Consider the following 23577-nt stretch of genomic DNA (forward strand, 5'->3'; position numbering starts at 1 on the left):
GTCAATTATGAAAAATCATTGATTCCCGATGAAAAATACACTAAAAAGTATTAAATAAAAAATAACTACGTTAAAAAAACCGACTTCAAAAACGGAAAAGTAAAAAATAAAAACGATTTAATATACCTACTTAATTACTACATAATATTTAGTTGTGCTATTTACCTTACTTGCAACTCAAGAACTACATTATTCGCAATACAAAAATACGCTATTTTCAATACAAAAACAAAGAGTAGTGTGCTACTATTGGTGTAAGTCCTACGCTTATAAAGCGTGAACGATTGGCTTATTCACTCAATAAAATATTTATTTATTTATTTAAAAGACATCACATGCCATTACAGGACAATGCCCAATGCGACAGAGATACAATTTTATAAAACAAAAAAAAACTTAACTAAATTAAAATAACATACATAAATTAACAAAGAAATATAAGCTTTGAATAACTTCTTAACAAAAACAGATTAACTGTACTATCACCCTTGCGAATTCAGTTTAATATGTGTGAAGATGTATAAAACATATTGAAAACTTCAGTCTTTTTAGTAGCGTCGATTAAAATCAAATTCATTATGCATTAAAATTCCCCGTCAATTTGTTATTATCTGCTAACAGCGATTCCGCAGTCAATCGGAAGTGCTTATAAATTTCTCATTCAAATATTTTCTATTCCGGGGGGCTGTCCACCTTCGAGGGTGAGTGGTGCGCGAGCTGCAAGCAGCTCGCGGCTCATCCCAGGGCAAAAATCTTCAGTCATTTGAAAATGCATTCGAATTTCCTTTCCATTTGTAACATCTGCTAACAGCGATTCTACAGTCAGTCGAAACTGCTTATAAATTACTTAATCAAATGTTGTTAAATTTTTGAAACGTCTTATCGATAGCGGGCAGTGACTTTTCATAATAAACTGTTCAAGAGTTAACCTAACACGCTCGTCGCTTCGCTCCTCGCTACCTATGTATTTGAATATTTAGGCCGGCCGCTGCCGCGACTCGCTCGCTTCGCTCGCTTGGCTCGTGCGATAGGTAGTTCAAAAGTTAACCAAACACGCTCGTCGCTTCGCTCCTCGCTACCTATTTGAATATTTAGGCCGACCGCTGCCGTGACTCGCTCGCTTCGCTCGCATGGCTCGTGCGGTAGTTCAAAAGTTAACCTTACACGCTCGTCGCTTCGCTCCTCGCTACCTAACGCAACTCGCTCGCTTCGCTCGCTTGGCTCGTGCGATAGGTAGTTCATAAGTTAACCTAACACGCTCGTCGCTTCGCTCCTCGCTACCTATTTGAATATTTAGGCCGGCCGTTGACGCGACTCGCTCGCTTCGCTCGCTTGGCTCGTGCGGTAAGTAGTTCAAAAGTTAACCTAACACGCTCGTCGCTTCGCTCCTCGCTACCTATTTGAATATTTACGCTGGCCGCTGCCGTGACTCGCTCGCTTCGCTCGCTTGGCTCGTGCGGTAGTTCAAAAGTTAATAAATATTTTCTACTCCGGGAGGCTGTCAACCCTCGAAGTTGCGCGGTGCGCGGGCAGCAAGCAGCCCGCGGTGCCGTCTTTTGCCGATGCTATTCAATTACACTTCCTACTATGGAAATTTCCATACAAAATTTTCGAAAAAAAAAATTTCGCTTTTTAGCAAAAATTTTTATGTGCCTGGAAGCGGACCAAGTTTTTAAACATTTTTTACCTTGGTGACCCCAACCTAAGTGCCACCAGTTCAGAGAGCCGTTGAATTTCGTGATGTATGGAAAATGGAAACCGGGGGTCGGAGAGAAATTCTGAGTATGCAGTTTTGTAAACCTGACCGATCAGAGCACAAAAGTCAATTTTCAAACCGATCGTCAAGTAACCGGCGCCACCATCTTGCCTCGAAAAATTGGCCATTTTTGAAAAAAAAATTGCGTCCAATTTAAAATTTCTCGATTGCCCTGGTAGCACCCCATCTTCCTGATCATTTTTTAGTTCTACACCCCCCACCTATCTCGCGCCGTTTCAGAGAGCCGTCAAATTTTGCGTTGTATGAAACTCGGAAACCAGCGATCGAAACTCAATTATGAGTATGCCAACATAATATGCGACTCGATTAAAGCCCCTGTGCCAAGTTTCAGCGCGATCGGACCAGCGATGGCCGTTTTAGAATTTGTATGGCGGCGGCCATTTTTTCCGCCATTTTGAATTTTTTTCACTATCTGTGGTAATTGCTCGAGGTCTACTACAAGTTTAGTTCGAGCACCCCAGATGTATCTGCTACCGTTTGCGCGGGCCGTTGACCGTCTTCGAGAGATGAGGGAAAGTTTAAGATTTCGGATTTTTCTGGATATCCTGGGAGCTGGGCGAGTACGAATGCGTCATTGGTGTATTTCTCCATTGCACCACCTCGTCTAAATTTACGTTTTTATGTTTGCGCCAAAAATGGAAAAATTCCAAAATCGAGCGTCCCACTATGGCTCCCTGGTAGCGTCCCAGGGTGGTGATCATTTTTAGTTCGGGGACCCCCCACCCATCTCGCACCGTTTCCGCGGGCCGTTAGATTTTACGTTGTATGGAAGTTGGAAACCGGGGCCCGGAGCCACTCGAACGGGGCACCGATCGATTCGCCGGCTTGAACAGAGCACGTGTGCCAAATTTGAGACGTAAGGATTCATAAACGGCGATTTTGGCAAAGTACGGCGGCCATCTTGTTTTCGCGAAAATCCCCATTTTTCCACCTCCCCTGGTAATCGCCACCAGTTCTGAGCATTTTTTGTTCAGACACCCCCCCTCCAGGTATCACCGTTTTTGCGCACCTCCAGGGGTCCACTCTCTTGTCCAGGGTGTTGGAGATGTCAATATTTTTCCGGTGGTCACTCGGCGCACCTATACACGATCACGTCATTATCCCCCCCACTTTCCACGTAGTTTCCGAGAAAAGCGATGTCAGTGAGTGAGTGGTAGTGTAGCTTTATATATTATAATAATAACTAGCTGGTGCGTTGTGCGCGGGCTGCAAGCAGCCCGCGAGCCCCTTTTGCCCCTGGGTTGAAGCAATAGGGCAGTCATTAGAAAATGTGTTAGAATTCCCAGTCCATTTGTAATTTTCTGCTAACAGCGATTCCACAGTCAGTCGGTAATGCTTATAAATTCCCCATTCAAGTATTTTCCACTCCGGGAGGCTGTCCACCTTCGAGGGAGCGTAGTGCGCGGGCTGCAAGCAGCCCGCGAAGCATCCCAGGACAGAAATCTTCAGTCATTTGAAAATGCATTAAAATTCCCCGTCAATTTGCTATTAACTGCAAACAGCGATTCCACAGTCAATCGGAAGTGCTTATAAATTTCAAATTCAAATATTTTCTATTCCGGGGGGCGGTTCACCTTCGAGGGTGCATGGTGCGCGAGCTGCAAGCAGCTCGCGGCTCATCCCAGGGCAGAAATCCTCAGTCATTTGAAAATGCATTCAAATTTCCTATCCATTTGTTACATCTGCTAACAGCGATTCTACAGTAAGTCGTTAATGCTTATAAATTCCCCATTCAAGTATTTTCCACTCCGGGAGGCTGTCCACCTTCGAGGGAGCGTAGTGCGCGGGCTGCAAGCAGCCCGCGAAGCATCCCAGGGCAGAAATCTTCAGTCATTTGAAAATGCATTCGAATTTCCTATCCATTTGTTACATCTCCTAACAGTGATTCTACAGTCAGTCGGTAATGCTTATAAATTCCCCATTCAAATATTTTCTATTCCGGGGGGCTGTCCACCTTCGAGGGTGCGTGGTGCGCGAGCTGCAAGCAGCTCGCGGCTCATCCCAGGGCAGAAATCTTCAGTCATTTGAAAATGCATTCGAATTTCCTGTCCATTTCTTACATCTGCTAACAGCGATTCTACAGTCAGTCGAAACTGCTTATAAATTACTTTTTCAAATATTGTTAAATTTTTGAAACGTCTTATCGATAGCGGGCAGTGACTTTTCATAATAAACTGTTCAAGAGTTAACCTAACACGCTCGTCGCTTCGCTCCTCGCTACCTATTTGAATATTTAGGCCGGCCGCTGCCGTGACTCGCTCGCTTCGCTCGCTTGGCTCGTGCGAAAGGTAGTTCAAAAGTTAACCTAACACGCTCTTCGCTTCGCTCCTCGCTACCTATTTGAATATTTAGGTCGGCCGCTGTCGTGACTCGCTCGCTTCGCTCGCATGGCTCGTTTGGTAGTTCAAAAGTTAACCTTTCACGCTCGTCGCTTCGCTCCTCGCTACCTAAACTGCTTATAAATTACTTATTCAAATATTGGTAAAATTTTTGAAACGTCTTATCGATAGCGGGCAGTGACTTTTCATAATAAACTGTTCAAGAGTTAACCTAACACGCTCGTCGCTTCGCTCCTCGCTACCTATATGAATATTTAGGCTGGCCGCTGCCGCAACTCGCTCGCTTCGCTCGCTTGGCTCGTGCGGTAGGTAGTTCATAAGTTAACCTAACACGCTCGTCGCTTCGCTCCTCGCTACCTATTTGAATATTTAGGCCGGCCGTTGACGCGACTCGCTCGCTTCGCTCGCTTGGCTCGTGCGGTAAGTAGTTCAAAAGTTAACCTAACACGCTCGTCGCTTCGCTCCTCGCTACCTATTTGAATATTTATGCTGGCCGCTGCCGTGACTCGCTCGCTTCGCTCGCTTGGCTCGTGCGGTAGGTAGTTCAAAAGTTAATAAATATTTTCTACTCCGGGAGGCTGTCAACCCTCGAAGTTGCGCGGTGCGCGGGCAGCAAGCAGCCCGCGGTGCCGTCTTTTGCCGATGCTATTCAATTACCCTTCCTACTATGGAAATTTCCATACAAAATTTTCGAAAAAAAAAATTCGCTTTTCAACAAAAAAATTTATATGCCTGGAAGCGGACCAAGTTTTGAAGTATTTTTTACTTCGGCAACCCCGACCTAAGTGCCACCAGTTTAGAGAGCCGTTGAATTTCGTGATGTATGGAAAATGGAAACCGGGGGTCGGAGAGATATTCTGAGTATGCAGTTTTGTAAATCTAGCCGATTAGAGCACAGAAGTCAATTTTCAGACCGATCGTGAAGTAACCGGCGCCACCATCTTGCTTTGAAAAATTGGCCATTTTTGAAAAAAAAATTGCGTCCAATTTGAAATTTCTCGATTGCCCTGGGAGCACCCCATCTTCCTGATCATTTTTTAGTTCTACACCCCCCGGCTATCTGGCGCCGTTTCGGAGAGCCGTCGAATTTTGCGTTGTATGAAACTCAGAAAACAGCCATGGAAACTCGATTATGAGTATGCCAACTTAATGTGCGGCTTGATTAAAGCCCTTGTGCCAAGTTTCAGCGCGATCGGACCAGCGATGGCCGTTTTAGCATTTGTATGGCGGCGGCCATTTTTTCCGCCATTTTGAATTTTTTTCACACTCTGTGGTAATTGCTCGAGGTCTATTCCAAGTTTAGTTCGAGCACCCCAGATGTAGCTGTTACCGTTTGCGCGGGCCGTTGACCGTCTTCGAGAGATGAGGGAAAGTTTAAAATTTCGGATTTTTCTGGATATCCTGGGAGCTGGGCGAGTACGAACACGGTGTGAGTGTATTTCCGCGATGCGCCACCTCGGCTAAATTTACGTTTTTATGTTTGCGCCAAAAATGGAAAAATTCCAAAATCGAGCATCCCACTATGGCTCCCTGGTAGCGTCCCAGGGTGGTGATCATTTTTAGTTCCGGGACCCCCCACCCAACTCGCACCGTTTCCGCGGGCCGTTGGATTTTCCAATGTATGAAAGTCGGAAACCAGGGCCCGGAGCCACTCGAACGGGGCACCGATCGATTTGCCGGCTCGAACAGAGCACGTGTGCCAAATTTGAGACGTAAGGATTCATAAACGGCGATTTTAGCAAAGTACGGCGGCCATCTTGTTTTCGCGAAAATCCCCATTTTTCCACCACCCCTGGTAATCGCCACCAGTTCCGAGCATTTTTTGTTCAGACACCCCCCCTCCAAGTGGCACCGTTTCTGCGCACCTCCAGGGGTCCACTCTCTTGTCCAGGGTGTTGGAGATGTCAATATTTTTCCGGTGGTCACTCGGCGCACCTCTACACGATCACGTCGAAATCCCCCCAACTTTCCGCGTAGTTTCCGAGAAACCCGATGTCAGTCAGTCAGTCAGTGGTAGTGTAGCTTTATATATTATAACTAGCTGGTGCGTTGTGCGCGGGCTGCAAGCAGCCCGCGAGCCCCTTTTGCCCCTGGGTTGAAGCAATAGGGCAGTCATTAGAAAATGCGTAAGAATTCCCAGTCCATTTGTAATTTTCTGCTAACAGCGATTCCAGAGTCAATCGGAAGTGCTTATAAATTCCCAATTCAAATATTTTATATTCTGGAATGCTGTCGACCTTCGAGGGTGCGTGGTGCGCGGGCTGCAAGCAGCCCGCGAGCCTCTTTTGCCCCTGAGTTGAAGCAAAAGGGCAGTCATTTGAAAATGCATTCGAATTTCCTTTCCATTTGTAACATCTGCTAACACTGATTCTACAGTCAGTCGAAACTGCTTATAAATTCCCCATTCAAATATTTTCTATTACGGGGGGCTATCCACCATCGAGGCTGCATGGTGCGCGGGCTGCAAGCAGCCCGCGGTACATCCCAGGGACAAAAATCTTCAGTCATTAGAAAATGCGTTAAAATTCCCCGTCAATTTGCTTTTATCTGCTAACAGCGATTCCACAGTAAATCGGAAGTACTTATAAATTCCCCATTAAAATATTTTCTATTCCGGGGGGCTGTCCACCTTCGAGGGTGCGTGGTGCGCGGGCTGCAAGCAGCCCGCGAAGCATCCCAGGGCAGAAATCTTCAGTCATTTGAAAATGCATTAAAATTCCCCGTCAATTTGCTATTATCTGCTAACAGCGATTCCACAGTCAATCGGAAGTGCTTATAAATTTCAAATACAAATATTTTCTATTCCGGGGAGCGTTTCACCTTCGAGGGTGCGTGGTGCGCGAGCTGCAAGCAGCTCGCGGCTCATCCCAGGGCAGAAATCTTCAGTCATTTGAAAATGCATTCGAAATTCCTTTCCATTTGTAACATCTGTCAGCGATCTAACAGCGATTCTACAGTCAGTCGAAACTGCTTATAAATTACTTATTCAAATATTGGTAAAATTTTTGAAACGTCTTATCGATAGCGGGCAGTGAATTTTTATAATAAACTGTTCAAGAGCTATGCTAACACGCTTGTCGCTTCGCTCCTCGCTACCTATTTGAATATTTACGCCGGCCGCTGCCACGACTCGCTCGCTTCGCTCGCTTGGCTCGTGCGGTAGGTAGTTCAAAAGTTAACCTTACACGCTCGTCGCTTCGCTCCTCGCTACCTATTTGAATATTTACGCCGGCCTCTGCCGTGATTCCTTCCCTTCGCTCGCTTGGCTCGTGCGGTAGGTAGTTCAAAAGTTAACATAACACGCTCGTCGCTTCGCTCCTCGCTACCTATTTGAATATTTACGCTGGTCGCTGCCGTGACTCGCTCGCTTCGCTCGCTTGGCTCGTGCGGTAGGTAGTTCAAAAGTTAACCTAACACGCTCGTTGCTTCGCTCCTCGCTACCTATTTGAATATTTACGCCAGCCGCTGCCGTGACTCGCTCGCTTCGCTCGCTTGGCTCGTGCGGTAGGTAGTTCAAAAGTTAAACTAACACGCTCGTCGCTTCGCTCCTCGCTACCTATTTGAATATTTACGCCGGCCGCTGCCGTGACTCGCTCGCTTCGCTCGCTTGGCTCGTGTGGTAGTTCAAAAGTTAACCTTATTCGCTCGTCGCTTCGCTCCTCGCTACCTATTTGAATATTTACGTCGGCCGCTGCTGTGACTCGCTCGCTTCGCTCGCTTGGTTCGTGCGGTAGTTTAAAAGTTAATAAATATTTTCTACTCCGGGAGGCTGTCGAGCCTCGAGGTTGCGCGGTGCGCGGGCAGCAAGCAGCCCGCGGTGCCGTCTTTTACCGATGCTATTCCTATTACCCTTCCTACTATGGAAATTTCCATACAAAATTTTCGAAAAAAAAAAATTTCGCATTTTACCAAAAATTTTTATATGCCTGGAAGCGGACCAGGTTTTGAAGTATTTTTTACTTCGGCGACCCCGACCTACCTGCCACCAGTTCAGAGAGCCGTTGAATTTCCTGATGTATGGAAAATGGAAACCGGGAGTCTGAGAGAAATTCTAAGTATGCAGTTTTGTAAATCTGGCCGATTCAAGCACAGAAGTCAATTTTCAGACCGATCGTGAAGTAACCGGCGCCACCATCTTGCTTTGAAAAATTGGCCATTTTTGAAAAAAAAATTGCGTCCAATTAGAAATTTCTCGATTGCCCTGGTAGCCCCCCATCTTCCTGATCATTTTTTAGTTCTACACCCCCCATCCATCTCGCGCCGTTTCGGAGAGCCGTCGAATTTCGCGTCGTATGAAACTCGGAAACCAGCGATGGAAACTCGATTATGAGTATGCCAACTTAATATGCGGCTCGATTAAAGCCTCTGTGCCAAGTTTCAGCGCAATCGGACCAGCGATGGCCGTTTTAGAATTTGTATGGCGGCGGCCATTTTTTCCGCCATTTTGAATTTTTTTCACAATCTGTGGTAATTGCTCGAGGTCTACTCCAAGTTTAGTTCGAGCACCCCAGATGCAGCTGCTACCGTTTGCGCGGGCCGTTGACCGTCTTCGCGAGATGTGGGAAAGTTTAAGATTTCGGATTTTTCTGGATATCCTGGGAGCTGGGCGAGTACGAACATGGTGTGAGTGTATTTCCGCGATGCGCCACCTCGTCTAAATTTACGTTTTTATGTTTGCGCCAAAAATGGAAAAAATCCAAAATCGAGCGACCCACTATGGCTCCCTGGTAGCGTCCCAGGGTGGTGATCATTTTTAGTTCCGACACCCCCCACCCAACTCGCACCGTTTCCGCGGGCCGTTGGATTTTGCGTTGTATGAAAGTTGGAAACTGGGGCCCGGAGCCACTCGAACGGGGCACCGATCGATTCGCCGGCTCGAACAGAGCACGTGTGCCAAATTTGAGACGTAAGGATTCATAAACGGCGATTTTGGCAAAGTACGGCGGCCATCTTGTTTTCGCGAAAATCCCCATTTTTCCACCACCCCTGGTAATCGCCACCAGTTCCGAGCATTTTTTGTTCAGACACCCCCCCTCCAAGTGGCACCGTTTCTGCGCACCTCCAGGGGTCCACTCTCTTGTCCAGGGTGTTGGAGATGTCAATATTTTTCCGGTGGTCACTCGGCGCACCTCTACACGATCACGTCGAAATCCCCCCAACTTTCCGCGTAGTTTCCGAGAAACCCGATGTCAGTCAGTCAGTCAGTGGTAGTGTAGCTTTATATATTATAACTAGCTGGTGCGTTGTGCGCGGGCTGCAAGCAGCCCGCGAGCCCCTTTTGCCCCTGGGTTGAAGCAATAGGGCAGTCATTAGAAAATGTGTTAGAATTCCCAGTCCATTTGTAATTTTCTGCTAACAGCGATTCCACAGTCAATCGGAAGTGCTTATAAATTCCCAATTCAAATATTTTCTATTCTGGAATGCTGTCGACCTTCGAAGGTGCGTTGTGCGCGGGCTGCAAGCAGCCCGCGAGCCCCTTTTGCCCCTGGGTTGAAGCAATAGGGCAGTCATTTGAAAATAAATTCGAATTTTCTGTCCATTTGTTACATCCGCTAACAGCGATTCTACAGTCAGTCGGTAATGCTTATAAATTCCCCATTCAAGTATTTTCCACTCCGGGAGGCTGTATACCTTCGAGGAAGCGTAGTGCGCGGGCTGCAAGCAGCCCGCGAAGCATCCCAGGGCAGAAATCTTCAGTCATTTGAAAATGCATTAAAATTCCCCGTCAATTTGCTATTATCTGCAAACAGCGATTCCACAGTCAATCGGAAGTGCTTATAAATTTCAAATTCAAATATTTTCTATTCCGGGGGGTGGTTCACCTTCGAGGGTGCGTGGTGCGCGAGCTGCAAGCAGCTCGCGGCTCATCCCAGGGCAGAAATCTTCAGTCATTTGAAAATGCATTCGAATTTCCTTTCCATTTGTAACATCTGCTAACAGCGATTCTACAGTCAGTCGAAACTGCTTATAAATTACTTATTCAAATATTGTTAAATTTTTGAAACGTCTTATCGATAGCGGGCAGTGACTTTTCATAATAAACTCAAGAGTTAACCTAACACGCTCGTCGCTTCGCTCCTCGCTACCTATTTGAATATTTAGGCCAGCCGCTGCCGCGACTCGCTCGCTTCGCTCGCTTGGCTCGTGCGATAGGTAGTTCAAAAGTTAACCTAACATGCTCGTCGCTTCTCTCCTCGCTACCTATTTGAATATTTAGGCCGGCCGCTGTCGTGACTCGCTCGCTTCGCTCGCATGGCTCGTGTGGTAGTTCAAAAGTTAACCTTACACGCTCGTCGCTTCGCTCCTCGCTACCTAAACTGCTTATAAATTACTTATTATTCAAATATTGGTAAAATTTTTGAAACGTCTTATCGATAGCGGGCAGTGACTTTTTTTCATAATAAACTGTTCAAGAGTTAACCTAACACGCTCGTCGCTTCGCTCCTCGCTACCTATTTCAATATTTAGGCCGGCCGTTGACGCGAGTCGCTCGCTTCGCTCGCTTGGCTCGTGCGGTAAGTAGTTCAAAAGTTAACCTAACACGCTCGTCGCTTCGCTCCTCGCTACCTATTTGAATATTTACGCTGGCCGCTGCCGTGACTCGCTCGCTTCGCTCGCTTGGCTCGTGCGGTAGTTCAAAAGTTAATAAATATTTTCTACTCCGGGAGGCTATCAACCCTCGAAGTTGCGCGGTGCGCGGGCAGCAAGCAGCCCGCGGTGCCGTCTTTTGCCGATGCTATTCACTTACCCTTCCTACTATGGAAATTTCCATACAAAATTTTCGAAAAAAAAAATTTCGCTTTTTAGCAAAAATTTTTATGTGCCTGGAAGCGGACCAAGTTTTTAAACATTTTTTACCTTGGTGACCCCAACCTAAGTGCCACCAGTTCAGAGAGCCGTTGAATTTCATGATGTATGGAAAATGGCAACCGGGGGTCGGAGAGAAATTCTGAGTATGCAGTTTTGTAAATCTGACCAATCAGAGCACAGAAGTCAATTTTCAGACCGATCGTGACGGAACCGGCGCCACCATCTTGCTTTGAAAAATTGGCCATTTTTGAAAAAAAAATTGCGTCCAATTTGAAATTTCTCGATTGCCCTGGTAGCGCCCCATCTTCCTGATCAATTTTTAGTTCTACACCCCCCGGCTATCTAGTGCCGTTTTGGAGAGCCGTCGAATTTCGCGTTGTATGAAACTCGGAAACCAGCGATGGAAACTCGATTATGAGTATGCCATCTCAATGTGCGGCTCGACTAAAGCCCCTGTGCCAAGTTTCAGCGCGATCGGACCAGAGATGACCATTTTAGAATTTGTATGGCGGCGGCCATTTTTTCCGCCATTTTGAATTTTTTTCACTATCTGTGGTAATTGCTCGAGGTCTACTACAAGTTTAGTTTGAGCACCCCAAATGTAGCTGCTACCGTTTGCGCGGGCCGTTGACCGTCTTCGAGAGATGAGGGAAAGTTTAAGATTTCGGATTTTTCTGGATATCCTGGGAGCTGGGCGAGTATGAATGCATCATTGGTGTATTTCTCCGTTGCGCCACCTCGTCTAAATTTACGTTTTTATGTTTGCGCCAAAAACGGAAAAATTCCAAAATCGAGCGACCCACTATGGCTCCCTGGTAGCGTCCCAGGGTGGTGATCATTTTTAGTTCCGGGACCCCCCACCTAACTCGCACCGTTTCCGCGGGCCGTTGGATTTTACGTTGTATGGAAGTTGGAAACGGGGGCCCGGAGCCACTCGAACGGGGCACCGATCGATTCGCCGGCTCGAACAGAGCACGTGTGCCAAATTTGAGACGTAAGGATTCATAAACGGCGATTTTGGCAAAGTACGGCGGCCATCTTGTTTTCGCGAAAATCCCCATTTTTCCACCACCCCTGGTAATCGCCACCAGTTCCGAGCATTTTTTGTTCAGACACCCCCCCTCCAGGTGGCACCGTTTTTGCGCACCTCCAGGGGTCCACTCGGTATTCGAAGATGATCCAGATCGCTATATTTTTCCTCTGGTCACTCGGCGCACCTCTACACGATCACATCGAAATCCCCCCCACTTTCCACGTAGTTTCCGAGAAAACCGATGTCAGTGAGTGAGTGGTAGTGTAGCTTTATATATTATAATAATAATAACTAGCTGGTGCGTTGTGCGCGGGCTGCAAGCAGCCCGCGAGCCCCTTTTGCCCCTGGGTTGAAGCTATAGGGCAGTCATTTAAAAATATATTCGAATTTTCTGTGCATTTGTTACATCTGCTAACAGCGATTCTACAGTCAGTCGGTAATGCTTATAAATTCCCAATTCAAATATTTTCTATTCTGGAATGCTGTCGACCTTCGAAGGTGCGTTGTGCGCGGGCTGCAAGCAGCCCGCGAGCCCCTTTTGCCCCTGGGTTGAAGCAATAGGGCAGTCATTTGAAAATAAATTCGAATTTTCTGTCCATTTTTAACATCTGCTAACAGCGATTCTACAGTCAGTCGGTAATGCTTATAAATTCCCCATTCAAGTATTTTCCACTCCGGGAGGCTGTCCACCTTCGAGGGAGCGTAGTGCGCGGGCTGCAAGCAGCCCGCGAAGCATCCCAGGGCAGAAATCTTCAGTCATTTGAAAATGCATTAAAATTCCCCGTAAATTTGCTATTATCTGCAAACAGCGATTCCACAGTCAATCGGAAGTGCTTATAAATTTCAAATTCAAATATTTTATATTCCGGGGGGCGGTTCACCTTCGAGGGTGCGTGGTGCGCGAGCTGCAAGCAGCTCGCGGCTCATCCCAGGGCAGAAATCTTCAGTCATTTTAAAATGCATTCGAATTTCCTTTCCAATTGTAACATCTGCTAACAGCGATTCTACAGTCAGTCGAAACTGCTTATAAATTCCCCATTCAAATATTTTCTATTCCGGGGGTATCCACCATCGAGGGTGCGTGGTGCGCGGGCTGCAAGCAGCCCGCGGTACATCCCAGGGACAAAAATCTTCAGTCATTTGAAAATGCGTTAAAATTCCCTGTCAATTTGTTATTATCTGCTAACAGCGATTCCACAGTCAATCGAAGTGCTTATAAATTCCCCATTCAAATATTTTCTATTCCGGGGGGCTGTTCACCTTCGAGGACGCGCGGTGCGCGAGCTGCAAGCAGCTCGCGGCTCATCCCAGAGCAGAAATCTTCAGTCATTTGAAAATGCATTCGAATTTCCTATCCATTTGTTACATCTGCTAACAGCGATTCTACAGTCAGTCGAAACTGCTTATAAATTACTTATTCAAATATTGGTTAAATTTTTGAAACGTGATCCCGAATTTTATTTTTTTGATGTGTCTAATCAATAGCGGTGACTTTTCATAATAAACTGTTCAAGACAATAAATGTGTGAAGATGTATAAAACATATTGAAAACTTCAAGTCATCATTAGTAGCGTCGTTTAAAATCAAATTCATTATGCTTTCGGCACTAAAAATATCTAAGTGAAAGCCATAGCACTAAAGTCAAAGGGTGTATCGAATAAGATATCGTTACACTATAAAAATAACTACTTTAAAAAAACCGACTTCAAAAACGGAAAAGTAAAAAATAATTAATTAGTTACTACATATTATTTAGTTGTGTTATTCACTATATAGGTTTGAAGTCAGTGCCAAGCATAAGCACTTATTAAACTACGCTATTTTTTGATACAAGAACTACGATTATTTCGATACAAGAACTACCTACTTGCAATTCAATTACATTATTCGCAATACAAAAAATTGGCTATTTTCGATACAAAAACTACACTACTCTTGGTGTAAGTCCTACGCTTATAAAGCGTGAACGATTGGCTCATTCACTCAATAAATGTGTGAAGATGAATATATTATTACGTATTGAAAACTTCAGTCTTTTTAGTAGCTTCGTTTAAAATCAAAATCATTATGTTTTCGGCACTAAAAATAAGAACCTACTTTTCCGTTTTTGAAGTCGGTTTTTTTAACGTAGTTTTAATAGTTTTTAACCTACGTAGTTTTTTTGTTTGAGTGGGAATCGCCCTAAAGTCGCTTCTGTTCAAGAGTTTACTTAACACGCTCGTCGCTTAATCGCTCCTCGCTACCTATTTGAATATTTACGCCGGCCGCTGACGTGACTTGCTCGCTTCGCTCGCTTGGCTAGTGCAGTAGTTCAAAAGTTAACCTAACTCGCTCGTCGCTTCGCTCCTCGCTACTTCTTTGAATATTTACGCCGGCCGCTGACGTGACTTGCTCGCTTCGCTCGCTTGGCTAGTGCAGTAGTTCAAAAGTTAACCTAACTCGCTCGTCGCTTCGCTCCTCACTCTTTCTTTCAATATTTACGCCGGCTGCTGACGTGACTTGCTCGCTTCGCTCGCTTGGCTAGTGCAGTAGTTCAAAAGTTAACCTTACTCGCTCGTCGCTTCGCTCCTCGCTACTTCTTTGAATTTTTACGCCGGCCGCTGACGTGACTTGCTCGCTTCGCTCGCTTGGCTAGTGCAGTAGTTCAAAAGTTAACCTAACACGCTCGTCGCTTCGCTCCTCGCTACCTATTTAAATATTTACGCCAGCCGCTGACGTGACTTGCTCGCTTCGCTCGCTTGGCTAGTGCAGTAGTTCAAAAGTTAACCTAACTCGCTCGTCGCTTCGCTCCTCACTCTTTCTTTCAATATTTACGCCGGCTGCTGACGTGACTTGCTCGCTTCGCTCGCTTGGCTAGTGCAGTAGTTCAAAAGTTAACCTTACTCGCTCGTCGCTTCGCTCCTCGCTACTTCTTTGAATTTTTACGCCGGCCGCTGACGTGACTTGCTCGCTTCGCTCGCTTGGCTAGTGCAGTAGTTCAAAAGTTAACCTAACACGCTCGTCGCTTCGCTCCTCGCTACCTATTTAAATATTTACGCCAGCCGCTGCCGTGATTCGCTCGCTTCGCTCGCTTGGCTCGTGCGGTAGTTCAAAAGTTAATAAATATTTATTACTCCGGGAGGCTGTCGACCTTCGAGGTTGCGCGGTGCGCGAGCAGCAAGCAGCCCGCGGCGCCGTCTTTTGCCGTTGCTATTCAATTACCCTTCCTACTATGGAAATTTCCATACAAAATTTTCGAAAAAAAAAATTTCGCTTTTTACCAAATATTTTTACATGCCTGGAAGCGGACCAGGTTTTGAAGCATTTTTTACTTCGGCGACCCCGCCCTACCTGCCACCGGTTCAGAGAGCCGTTGAATTTCGTGATGTATGGAAAATGGAAACCGAGGGTCGGAGAGAAATTCTGAGTATGCAGTTTTGTAAATATGGCCGATTAGAGCACAGAAGTCAATTTTCAGACCGATCGTAAAGTAACCGGCGCCACCAACTTGCTTTGAAAAATTGGCCATTTTTGAAAAAAAAATTGCGTCCAATTTGAAATTTCTCGATTGCCCTGGGAGCGCCCCATCTTCCTGATCAATTTTTAGTTCTACACCCCCCGGCTATCTAGTGCCGTTTTGGAGAGCCGTCGAATTTCGCGTTGTATGAAACTCGGAAACCAGCGATAGAAACTCGATTATGAGTATGCCACCTCAATGTGCGGCTCGACTAAAGCCCCTGTGCCAAGTTTCAGCGCGATCACACCAGCGATGGCCGTTTTAGAATTTGTATGGCGGCGGCCATTTTTTCCGCCATTTTGAATTTTTTTTGCACTCTGTGGTAATTGCTCGAGGTCTACTCCAAGTTTAGTTTGAGCACCCCAGATGTGGCTGCTACCGTTTGCGCGGGCCGTTGACCGTCTTCGAGAGATGAGGGAAAGTTTAAGATTTCGGATTTTTCTAGATATCCTGGGAGCTGGGCGAGTACGAATGCATCATTGGTGTATTTCTCCATTGCACCACCTCGGCTAAATTTACGTTTTTATGTTTGCGCCAAAAATGGAAAAATTCCTAAATCGAGCGTCCCACTACGGCTCCCTGGTAGCGTCCCAGGGTGGTGATCATTTTTAGTTCCGGGACCCCCCACCCAACTCGCACCGTTTCCGCGGGCCGTTGGAGTTTATGTTGTATGGAAGTTGGAAACGGGGGCCCGGAGCCACTCGAACGGGGCACCGATCGATTCGCCGGCTCGAACAGAGCACGTGTGCCAAATTTGAGACGTAAGGATTCATAAACGGCGATTTTGGCAAAGTACGGCGGCCATCTTGTTTTCGCGAAAATCCCCATTTTTCCACCACCCCTGGTAATCGCCACCAGTTCCGAGCATTTTTTGTTCAGACACCCCCCCTCCAGGTGGCACCGTTTTTGCGCACCTCCAGGGGTCCACTTGGTTTTCGAAGATGATCGAGATCGCTATATTTTTCCTCTGGTCACTCGGCGCACCTCTACACGATCACGTCGTTAACCCCCCCACTTTCCACGTAGTTTCCGAGAAAACCGATGTCAGTCAGTGAGTCAGTCAGTGGTAGTGTAGCTTTATATATTATAACTAGCTGGTGCGTTGTGCGCGGGCTGCAAGCAGCCCGCGAGCCCCTCTTGCCCCTGGGTTGAAGCAATAGGGCAGTCATTAGAAAATGGGTAAGAATTCCCAGTCCATTTGTAATTTTCTGCTAACAGCGATTCCAGAGTCAATCGTAAGTGTTTATAAATTCCCAATTCAAATATTTTATATTCTGGAATGCTGTCGACCTTCGAGGGTGCGTTGAGCGCGGGCTGCAAGCAGCCCGCGAGCCTCTTTTGCCCCTGAGTTGAAGCAAAAGGGCAGTCATTTAAAAATAAATTCGAATTTTTTGTCCGTTTGTTACATCTGCTAACAGCGATTCTACAGTCAGTCGGTAATGCTTATAAATTCCCCATTCAAGTATTTTCTACTCTGGGAGGCTGTCATCCTTCGAGGGAAGGTAGTGCGCGGGCTGCAAGCAGCCCGCGAAGCATCCCAGGGCTTAAATCTTCAGTCATTTGAAAATGCGTTAAAATTCCCCGTCAATTTGCTTTTATCTGCTAACAGCGATTCCACAGTCAATCGGAAGTGCTTATAAATTTCAAATTCAAATATTTTCTATTCCGGGGAGCGGTTCACCTTCGAGGGTGCGTGGTGCGCGAGCTGCATGCAGCTCGCGGCTCATCCCAGGGCAGAAATCTTCAGTCATTTGAAAATGCATTCGAATTTCCTTTCCATTTGTAACATCTGCTAACACTGATTCTACAGTCAGTCGAAACTGCTTATAAATTCCCCATTCAAATATTTTCTATTACGGGGGGCTGTCCACCTTCGAGGGTGGGTGGTGCGCGGGCTGCAAGCAGCCCGCGGTACATCCCAGGGGCAAAAATCTTCAGTCATTAGAAAATGCGTTAAAATTCCCCGTCAATTTGCTTTTATCGGCTAACAGAGATTCCACAGTAAATCGGAAGTACTTATAAATTCCCCATTAAAATATTTTCTATTCCGGGGGGCTGTCCACCTTCGAGGGTGCGTGGTGCGCGGGCTGCAAGCAGCCCGCGAAGCATCCCAGGGCAGAAATCTTCAGTCATTTGAAAATGCATTAAAATTCCCCGTCAATTTGCTATTATCTGCTAACAGCGATTCCACAGTCAATCGGAAGTGCTTATAAATTTCAAATACAAATATTTTCTATTCCGGGGGGCGTTTCACCTTCGAGGGTGCGTGGTGCGCGAGCTGCAAGCAGCTCGCGGCTCATCCCAGGGCAGAAATCTTCTGTCATTTGAAAATACATTCGAATTTCCTTTCCATTTGTAACATCTGTCAGCGATCTAACAGCGATTCTACAGTCAGTCAAAACTGCTTATAAATTACTTATTCAAATATTGGTAAAATTTTTGAAACGTCTTATCGATAGCGGGCAGTGACTTTTTATAATAAACTGTTCAAGAGCTATGCTAACACGCTCGTCGCTTCGCTCCTCGCTACCTATTTGAATATTTACGCCGGCCGCTGCCACGACTCGCTCGCTTCGCTCGCTTGGCTCGTGCGGTAGGTAGTTCAAAAGTTAACCTTACACGCTCGTCGCTTCGCTCCTCGCTACCTATTTGAATATTTACGCCGGCCTCTGCCGTGATTCCTTCCCTTCGCTCGCTTGGCTCGTGCGGTAGGTAGTTCAAAGGTTAACCTAACACGCTCGTCGCTTCGCTCCTCGCTACCTATTTGAATATTTACGCTGGTCGCTGCCGTGACTCGCTCGCTTCGCTCGCTTGGCTCGTGCGGTAGGTAGTTCAAAAGTTAACCTAACACGCTCGTTGCTTCGCTCCTCGCTACCTATTTGAATATTTACGCCAGCCGCTGCCGTGACTCGCTCGCTTCGCTCGCTTGGCTCGTGCGGTAGGTAGTTCAAAAGTTAACCTAACACGCTCGTCGCTTCGCTCCTCGCTACCTATTTGAATGTTTACGCCGGCCGCTGCCGTGACTCGCTCGCTTCGCTCGCATGGCTCGTGTGGTAGTTCAAAAGTTAACCTTACACGCTCGTCGCTTCGCTCCTCGCTACCTATTTGAATATTTACGTCGGCCGCTGCTGTGACTCGCTCGCTTCGCTCGCTTGGTTCGTGCGGTAGTTTAAAAGTTAATAAATTCTACTCCGGGAGGCTGTCGAGCCTCGAGGTTGCGCGGTGCGCGGGCAGCAAGCAGCCCGCGGTGCCGTCTTTTACCGATGCTATTCCTATTACCCTTCCTACTATGGAAATTTCCATACAAAATATTCAAAAAAAAAAAGTTCGCATTTTACCAAAAATTTTTATATGCCTGGAAGCGGACCAGGTTTTGAAGTATTTTTTACTTGGGCGACCCCGACCTACCTGCCACCAGTTCAGAGAGCCGTTGAATTTCGTGATGTATGGAAAATGGAAACCGGGAGTCGGAGAGAAATTCTAAGTATGCAGTTTTGTAAATCTGGCCGATTCAAGCACAGAAGTCAAATTTCAGACCGATCGTGAAGTAACCGGCGCCACCATCTTGCTTTGAAAAATTGGCCATTTTTTGAAAAAAAATTGCGTCAAATTTGAAATTTCTCGATTGCCCTGGTAGCACCCCATCTTCCTGATCATTTTTTAGTTCCACACCCCCCACCTATCTCGCGCCGTTTCAGAGAGCCGTCGAATTTTGCGTTGTATGAAACTCGGAAACCAGCGATGGAAACTCGATTACGAGTATGCCACCTCAATGTGCGGCTCGATTAAAGCCCCTGTGCCAAGTTTCAGCGCGATCACACCAGCGATGGCCGTTTTAGAATTTGTATGGCGGCGGCCATTTTTTCCGCCATTTTGAATTTTTTTTGCACTCTGTGGTAATTGCTCGAGGTCTACTCCAAGTTTAGTTAGAGCACCCCAGATGTAGCTGCTACCGTTTGCGCGGGCCGTTGACCGTCTTCGAGAGATGAGGGAAAGTTTAAGATTTCGGATTTTTCTGGATATCCTGGGAGCTGGGCGAGTACGAACATGGTGTGAGTGTATTTCCGCGATGCGCCACCTTGTCTAAATTTACGTTTTTATGTTTGCGTCAAAAATGGAAAAAATCCAAAATCGAGCGACCCACTATGGCTCCCTGGTAGCGTCCCAGGGTGGTGATCATTTTTAGTTCCGACACCCCCCACCCAACTCGCACCGTTTCCGCGGGCCGTTGGATTTTCCAATGTATGAAAGTCGGAAACGGGGGCCCGGAGCCACTCGAACGGGGCACCGATCGATTCGCCGGCTCGAACAGAGCACGTGTGCCAAATTTGAGACGTAAGGATTCATAAACGGCGATTTTGGCAAAGTACGGCGGCCATCTTGTTTTCGCGAAAATCCCCATTTTCCCACCACCCCTGGTAATCGCCACCAGTTCTGAGCATTTTTTGTTCAGACACCCCCCCTCCAGGTGGCACCGTTTTTGCGCACCTCCAGGGGCCCACTCTCTTGTCCAGGGTGTTGGAGATGTCAATATTTTTCCGGTGGTCACTCGGTGCACCTCTACACGATCACGTCGAAATCCCCCCCACTTTCCACGTAGTTTCCGAGAAACCCGATGTCAGTGAGTCAGTGAGTCAGTGGTAGTGTAGCTTTATATATTATAATAATAACTAGCTGGTGCGTTGTGCGCGGGCTGCAAGCAGCCCGCGAGCCCCTTTTGCCCCTGGGTTGAAGCAATAAGGCAGTCATTAGAAAATGTGTTAGAATTCCCAGTCCATTTGTAATTTTCTGCTAACAGCGATTCCACAGTCAGTCGGTAATGCTTATAAATTTCCCATTCAAGTATTTTCGACTCCGGGAGGCTGTCCACCTTCGAGGGAGCGTAGTGCGCGGGCTGCAAGCAGCCCGCGAAGCATCCCAGGACAGAAATCTTCAGTCATTTGAAAATGCATTAAAATTCCCCGTCAATTTGCTATTATCTGCAAACAGCGATTCCACAGTCAATCGGAAGTGTTTATAAATTTCAAATTCAAATATTTTCTATTCCGGGGGGCGGTTCACCTTCGAGGGTGCATGGTGCGCGAGCTGCAAGCAGCTCGCGGCTCATCCCAGGGCAGAAATCTTCAGTCATTCGAAAATGCATTCAAATTTCCTATCCATTTGTTACATCTCCTAACAGCGATTCTACAGTCAGTCGGTAATGCTTATAAATTACTTATTCAAATATTGTTAAATTTTTGAAACGTCTTATCGATAGCGGGCAGTGACTTTTCATAATAAACTGTTCAAGAGTTAACCTAACACGCTCGTCGCTTCGCTCCTCGCTACCTATTTGAATATTTAGGCCGGCCGCTGCCGTGACTCACTCGCTTCGCTCGCATGGCTCGTGTGGTAGTTCAAAAGTTAACCTTACACGCTCGCCGCTTCACCCCTCGCTACCTAAACTGCTTATAAATTACTTATTCAAATATTGGTAAACTTTTTAAACGTCTTATCGATAGCGGGCAGTGACTTTTCATAATAAACTGTTCAAGGGTTAACCTAACACGCTCGTCGCTTCGCTCCTCGCTACCTATTTGAATATTTAGGCCGGCCGCTGCCGCAACTCGCTCGCTTCGCTCGCTTGGCTCGTGCGGTAGGTAGTTCATAAGTTAACCTAACACGCTCGTCGCTTCGCTCCTCGCTACCCATTTGAATATTTAGGCCGGCCGTTGACAAGACTCGCTCGCTTCGCTCGCTTGGCTCGTGCGGTAAGTAGTTCAAAAGTTAACCTAACACGCTCGTCGCTTCGCTCCTCGCTACCTATTTGAATATTTACGCTGGCCGCTGCCGTGACTCGCTCGCTTCGCTCGCTTGGCTCGTGCGGTAGTTCAAAAGTTAATAAATATTTTCTACTCCGGGAGGCTGTCAACCCTCGAAGTTGCGCGGTGCGCGGGCAGCAAGCAGCCCGCGGTGCCGTCTTTTGCCGATGCTATTCAATTACCCTTCCTACTATGGAAATTTCCATACAAAATTTTCGAAAAAAAAATTTCGCTTTTTAGCAAAAATTTTTATGTGCCTGGAAGCGGACCAAGTTTTTAAACATTTTTTACCTTGGTGACCCCAACCTAAGTGCCACCAGTTCAGAGAGCCGTTGAATTTCGTGATGTATGGAAAATGGAAACCGGGGGTCGGAGAGAAATTCTGAGTATGCAGTTTTGTAAATCTGACCAATCAGAGCACAGAAGTCAATTTTCAGACCGATCGTGACGGAACCGGCGCCACCATCTTGCTTTGAAAAATTGGCCATTTTTTGAAAAAAAATTACGTCCAATTTGAAATTTCTCGATTGCCCTGGTAGCACCCCATCTTCCTGATCATTTTTTAGTTCTACACCCCCCACCTATCTTGCGCCGTTTCAGAGAGCCGTCGAATTTTGCGTTGTATGAAACACGGAAACCAGCGATGGGAACTCGATTATGAGTATGCCAACTCAATTTGAGGCTCGATTAAAGCCCCTGCGCCAAGTTTCAGCGTGATCGGCCCAGCGATGGCCGTTTTAGAATTTGTATGGCGGCGGCCATTTTTTCCGCCATTTTGAATTTTTTTCACTATCTGTGGTAATTGCTCGAGGTCTTCTACAAGTTTAGTTTGAGCACCCCAGATGTAGCTGCTACCGTTTGCGCGGGCCGTTGACCGTCTCCGCGGGCTGTGAGAAAGTTCAAGATTTCGGATTTTTCTGGATATCCTGGGAGCTGGGCGAGTATGAATGCGTAATTGGTTTATTTCTCTATTGCACCACCTCGTCTAAATTTACGTTTTTATGTTTGCGCCAAAAATGGAAAAATTCCAAAATCGAGCGTCCCACTACGGCTCCCTGGTAGCGTCCCAGGGTGGTGATCATTTTTAGTTCCGGCACCCCCCACCCAACTCACACCGTTTCCGCGGGCCGTTGGATTTTATGTTGTATGGAAGTTGGAAACTGGGGCCCGGAGCCACTCGAATGGGGCACCGATCGATTCGCCGGCTCGAACAGAGCACGTGTGCCAAATTTGAGACGTAAGGATTCATAAACGGCGATTTTGGCAAAGTACGGCGGCCATCTTGTTTTCGCGAAAATCCCCATTTTTCCACCACCCCTGGTAATCGCCACCAGTTCTGAGCATTTTTTGTTCAGACACCCCCCCTCCAGGTATCACCGTTTTTGCGCACCTCCAGGGGTCCACTCTCTTGTCCAGGGTGTTGGAGATGTCAATATTTTTCCGGAGGTCACTCGGCGCACCTCTACACGATCACGTCAAAATCCCCCCAACTTTCCGCGTAGTTTCCGAGAAACCCGATGTCAGTCAGTCAGTCAGTGGTAGTGTAGCTTTATATATTATAACTAGCTGGTGCGTTGTGCGCGGGCTGCAAGCAGCCCGCGAGCCCTTTTTGCCCCTGGATTGAAGCAATAGGGCAGTCATTTGAAAGTATATTCAAATTTTCTGTACATTTGTTACATCTGCTAACAGCGATTCTACAGTAAGTCGTTAATGCTTATAAATTCCCCATTCAAGTATTTTCCACTCCGGGAGGCTGTCCACCTTCGAGGGAGCGTAGTGCGCGGGCTGCAAGCAGCCCGCGAAGCATACCAGGGCAGAAATCTTTAGTCATTTGAAAATGCATTCGAATTTCCTATCCATTTGTTACATCTCCTAACAGCGATTCTACAGTCAGTCGGTAATGCTTATAAATTCCCCATTCAAATATTTTCTATTCCGGGGGGCTGTCCACCTTCGAGGGTGCGTGGTGCGCGAGCTGCAAGCAGCTCGCGGCTCATCCCAGGGCAGAAATCTTCAGTCATTTGAAAATGCATTCGAATTTCCTTTCCATTTGTAACATCTGCTAACAGCGATTCTACAGTCAGTCGAAACTGCTTATAAATAACTTATTCAAATATTGTTAAATTTTTGAAACGTCTTATCGATAGCGGGCAGTGACTTTTCATAATAAACTGTTCAAGAGTTAACCTAACACGCTCGTCGCTTCGCTCCTCGCTACCTATTTGAATATTTAGGCCGGCCGCTGCCGCGACTCGCTCGCTTCGCTCGCTTGGCTCGTGCGATAGGTAGTTCAAAAGTTAACCTAACACGCTCGTCGCTT

The 23577-nt window shown here is 46.7% G+C and overlaps 1 protein-coding gene across 2 annotated transcripts in view; it reads right to left on the reverse strand.

Annotated features, from left to right (window-relative positions):
* The window catches only part of LOC123704897, a 490404-nt gene that overhangs the window by 191038 nt on the left and 275789 nt on the right, over positions 1–23577 (reverse strand). The window lies entirely within an intron of this gene.

The sequence above is a fragment of the Colias croceus genome, chromosome W, assembly GCF_905220415.1.
Source record: "Colias croceus chromosome W, ilColCroc2.1".
Classification (NCBI taxonomy): domain Eukaryota; kingdom Metazoa; phylum Arthropoda; class Insecta; order Lepidoptera; family Pieridae; genus Colias; species Colias croceus.